This window comes from Montipora capricornis, unplaced genomic scaffold (assembly GCF_036669925.1).
Source record: "Montipora capricornis isolate CH-2021 unplaced genomic scaffold, ASM3666992v2 scaffold_429, whole genome shotgun sequence".
Taxonomy (NCBI): domain Eukaryota; kingdom Metazoa; phylum Cnidaria; class Anthozoa; order Scleractinia; family Acroporidae; genus Montipora; species Montipora capricornis.
In genome coordinates this window covers 115027-120026 of record NW_027180161.1, presented here as the reverse complement: position 1 = coordinate 120026, position 5000 = coordinate 115027, and the positions used below count along the sequence as shown (strand labels likewise).

General features: G+C 40.7%; 1 protein-coding gene across 3 annotated transcripts in view; it reads right to left on the bottom strand.

Annotated features, from left to right (window-relative positions):
* The window catches only part of LOC138035605 (nucleotide-binding oligomerization domain-containing protein 2-like), a 35191-nt gene that overhangs the window by 22407 nt on the left and 7784 nt on the right, over window positions 1–5000 (bottom strand). For all 3 annotated transcript variants that reach the window (XM_068882253.1, XM_068882255.1, XM_068882254.1), the window contains exon 3: window positions 2942–3046. The gene's annotated coding sequence lies outside the window, so the exon portion shown is untranslated. The remainder of the gene's footprint in view (window positions 1–2941; window positions 3047–5000) is intronic.

Sequence of the window (5000 nt, the reverse complement as noted above, 5' to 3'; positions counted from 1 at the left end):
CGCACTTGACAAACAAATTCTTCATTGCCGCTCCGAACTTTCCAAAATCTGTCCAGCAATTTTAGTACAATCGATTCGCGCTAAAATCCGACAACTTAATTCTGGACTGTTTGACCATTTACACTAAACCAAGACTCTTAAACTTCGACAATTAATAGGTCCGCAAATTACCGACGACACTACATTGCATAGCCATAATACCGTAATTACAATTCCAGAAAATCTTCCGCTTACTGACTCAGAGAAATCTGTTCTCAGTAAGGGCCTAAATTTTGTCCCTATTACCAAACGCACCAACGAATTTTCTATCAAGCAAGATGTTGAAAAATTCCTTCGCCGCGTTCAGTTAAAAGCCTTTTTTCACGACAAAGAGGATGATTCGGACACTTCTAATAAAGATATTTTTGAAACACTTCTAGTTCGCAAATCCAAATGGACTCCCCCAGAGGGACAATTTGCCTCTTTAGATTTTTTCACCAAAAAATGCCGTCACGACATTCACAAACTTAAATTTAATCCCAACACTAAATTTTCCAACCTTTCCTCGGAAGAGTGGGCGGCGCTTAAAAATCTTAGTAAACGCAACGACATAGTTGTCAAATCGGCCGACAAAGGCGGCGTGGTAGTTGTTTGGCGGTCCGACCTTTACCAAAAAGAAGCTTTGCGGCAACTTTCGGCTACCTCGTTTTATGCCAAAATCCAGAAAGATCTCACTTCCAAAAATCAAAAACTTGTCAAAGACACCATTCAAAATCTTATAGTTAATCAAGAATTACCGGACACTGCCACTAATCTCATCATCAACACCCCTAGAACTTCGTGCATTTACTTCTTGCCTAAAATCCACAAACCCAACAACCCAGGTCGACCTATCGTTTCTGCCTTTAGTTGCCCCACCGAACTCATTTCTAGCTACTTAGACAGGATTATGACGCCTATCGTCAAATCTTTGCCATCATACATTAAAGACAGTACACACGCACTACAAATTTTCCGCCATTTCAATTTCTCCGGCCAAGACAAACTTATTTTCACCATGGACATTACATCTCTATACACAGTCATTCCTAATAGCGAAGGTCTTCAAGCACTTAAACACTTTTTCGATCAACGCAATGTCAAAGAACGTAGCTCGGAAACGCTCCTCCGCCCTGCCGAACTAGTTTTAACGCTTAACTGTTTTTCATTCGCCGGCAACTATTACAAACAAATTAATGGTGTAGCGATGGGCACAAGAATGGGACCTAGCTATGCCAATCTTTTTGTAGGATATGTTGAACACCAATTTTTTAATCAGTACAACGGCCCCAAACCTGAACTCTACGGCCGCTACATCGACGACTCTATCGGCGCTATTTCATCCAGCAGAGAAGAACTCGATCAATTTATAACCTCCGTCAACTCTTTTCATCCGGCTCTTAAATATACCTGGGAAATTTCGGAAACTTCATTGGCTTTCCTAGATATCAAAGTTTCTATTAGAGGCAACGTGCTATGTACTAGTGTGCACTACAAACCTACTGATTCACACAGTTATTTGTTGTATTCATCGTCACGTCCATCACATGTCAAGAACTCCATTCCTTATTCTCAATTTCTTAGACTTCGACGTCTATGTAGTGATGACTCCGATTTTTCCAGCAAATCAGAGGAGATGTGCCAGTTCTTCGAAAAACGTGGCTATCCTGTCTCTGTGGTCAAAGCGGGCCATCATCGCGCCCAACAATTTGATCGACAGTCGTCACTACAAACGTCACAGAAAGATAAGAATGACAGAATTCCATTCACCCTCACTTTCCATCCTCATAATCACGCAGTCAAAAGTATCATTCTCAGTAATTTTAAATTACTCCAAAATGATCCCGAGACTGGTAGAATCTTTTCGCAACCTCCACTTATTTCATTCAAACGCGACAAAAACGTAGGCAACTTTTTAGTTAGAAGCGCGCTCAAAACCAACGAGCAACCCGGCACTTTCAAATGCGCGCGCTCACGATGCAAAACTTGTCTTTTCATTGTTAACACTAGCAAGATATCGGGACCTAAGCGATCTGTTAAGATCACCGATCGTTTCACATGTACCTCCGCAAATGTTATTTATTGCATAACCTGTACGTTATGCAATAAATTATACATTGGTGAGACAGGTAGACGACTAGGTGACCGATTCTGCGAACACCTTCGCGATGTTGAGAAGAATGACAAGGATGCATCTAAGCCAGTCGCTCGCCATTTTAATCTGCCTAACCACTCCAAAAAACACATGGCTATCTGCGGCCTTTCCCTACATCTAGGTACGACGGAAAGCCGCAAGAATCTGGAACAAAAATTCATCTTTCAAATCGGCACCCTTAATCCTCACGGTATTAACGAACTCTTTTCATTTAACTAATATATTCCTATTTTTCACGTTGCCATGTTACCACCAATAGCGTAGCTCCTACTCTACTATAAAAACTACACGTAACCCATAATCCCTCGATTCGCTCTGACGAAGGGCTAACGCTCGAAACGTCAGCTTTTAGAATCTCTGTACGGTGGTCAATTTACATTATCAACTCCGTTGATAAACCAAATTTTTGTATACATGTAAATACAGTTGTAAGTTCTTCCTTCTTTTTGCTTTTTCCTATTTTTTTTCCTTTTCAACTGCTACATGTATCTAGAACCTAAATTAGCCAGGGAGCTATTCATTTAGATTCCTTGCTTGCACATCATTTTCATTTTCACTGGTTTGGGCCTCTTTAATTTTAAAATTACTCATAAATTAGCAAAACCAAAGGAAACTGAAAAATATGAAATACATGCTTTTGTCATAAACTGGCATTGCCAAAGGTTTAAATAACGTTCAGCCACACTTAACTTTGTCATCTTGGATTTGACATTTGGGTATTAATTTTTTTGCATGCAATTCCCAGGAAGAGAACTTTAACATACTTACTGGAATTCCAAGCAGGAGCTGTAAGCTTGATCTGTTTTTCAAATGCCTTTGCAAGATGATAGACACTCACAGACACTGCATTCACTTTAAGTGCAGGTGTGGTTCCTTCAACATAAGAAATGGATTATTAATAGCCAGTTCTCACCTGAAAAAAGTTTACTTAATTCCTTTCAAACCCAGCTCGCACAACAAAAGTCGCCGATAGAAGTTGCTCTTCATAAAGAAATACCTGAACATTCGTCAAGAAAAAAAAAGAGTAAATAAAGTTTCCTGGTTTCCTTGTGGCATTTGACCTAGTATGAACACATGCAGTCTGGGATACCCTTCACAGGACTGCTCAAATTAGACTGAATAGTGGGAATGTATAGCATATTAGAGGTGCCCAGTCCAGGGACATTGTGTCTGATAGTCTATATACCTAGGTAACAACTGGGTCTGCTTTTCAGGTGGCATATTTCGGGAGTAGAGCAGTTAGGCATGACGCAAAGAGGTCTATGGTGCACCCTCTGATGGAGGGTTGAATCACTTGTGCGTCTCTTTGCCCTTCTTTTGAATTGTAAAGTCTCTGGATTCTCCGTCTGCAAAATTGTTTAGTTTGCCTAGTACATGGAGATGTTGACCAGTGATAAGAATATTGACCTTTCAATGAACCACTGACACAGGTCCAGAGTTACACTGACAAGCTGGGAGGAGCAGGTTCCCCCATTTTTTGGAACTAAAAAGAGGCGACTGCAGAAAATCTCCACCGAGAAAGGGATTGTCTTTATTGTTCCCAGATAGAGATTGTTTACCTAGGCATTTACATGTATGAAGGAAAATGTTAAATCTGAACATTTTGTAACCGGAAGCTGTAACTGAAGCTTTACGGTTTCTGGGTCTGAAGTTACTACTGGTTGAGTTCCTTGTAAGCACAAAAGGGCCAATACTTTTTTTTGACTGGGTTGCTTGGCACTTGGTAAAGGCACCCAAGGTTTTGGGTTGTAAATGGGTTTCTGGAAGCGTTGCTCGGGTTTGAAACGTTTGATAAGTTTTTGTCTAGGCCACAAGAGAATTCAGCGTAGTGGAAGCAACGGAGGGAAAATCCTATCCAAATAGAAAATGTTCGGAATAAGGGAGTGGTTGTTCTGCTTGACTGATTTTGTGTTTATTACTGCTAGGGAGAACTTTGTTCCTTCATAAAACCGACATCAGCTGAACCAATCAAGCACCAATGTTTCCTCAACGACGTTCTTATTTTTCTCTAAGGGAACTTGTCCTCCTGATGATACATGTATAGCATATGTAATGAGCAAAGGGGTCCTGTTAAATTTAAGAGGGCCTGCATATCCTTGTCATAATCTTGAATGTATTTCTTGATTTGAGGAGTGCTGATTTGAATTACAATTATTAAAGGATCCAATGCAGGTACATTGTATGTATCAAAAATTTTGCTGACCTGGTCATAACTAAACTGTTTCTCTAGGAAGGCTGATAATACATGTAATTAAATTATTCCTTTGGTTGACCTAGAGCTGTAGATCAGGAGCAGGCAGTGTAATTGCTTTCTTTCTGGTATTTTGAAGGAAAACATGAACAAACTGACCCAAAGAGGTTTCCTGACATTAAAGTACAGTATTCACACTTTTTGCAAGACAGTAGTATCAAAAACAAAGACCCCAAAAATGAAGACCGAAGGCTCACTCTAAAACGAAGCCCTTCTGTTCTCAAAAACGAAGACAGCCCACTCGAAAAACCTACAATTAAGAATGTTTTGGTGCCCAGTTGTCATAAATGTACTCCTCCCTCTGCCTTTTGTAAGGTTTTGGTATGAAACCCCACGTACATGTACCCCCTCCTCGGTCGGAATTTCCAATTTGATCTTCAGGCTTCTCAGGAGGCAGGGTTGTACATGTACATGTACATGTAGCTACATGTAAAGAAAATGCATGCTGGTTGAGCCAGCATTGAGTTTGGTGAGCCAGCTGATAGAAGGCACGCCTTCTAGGTTTGGCGATGCCAACCCTGGGGGATTGGGTGGCCCTCTTCTGTTGGGAGTTGTCTCCCCACAGAAATTTTGAAA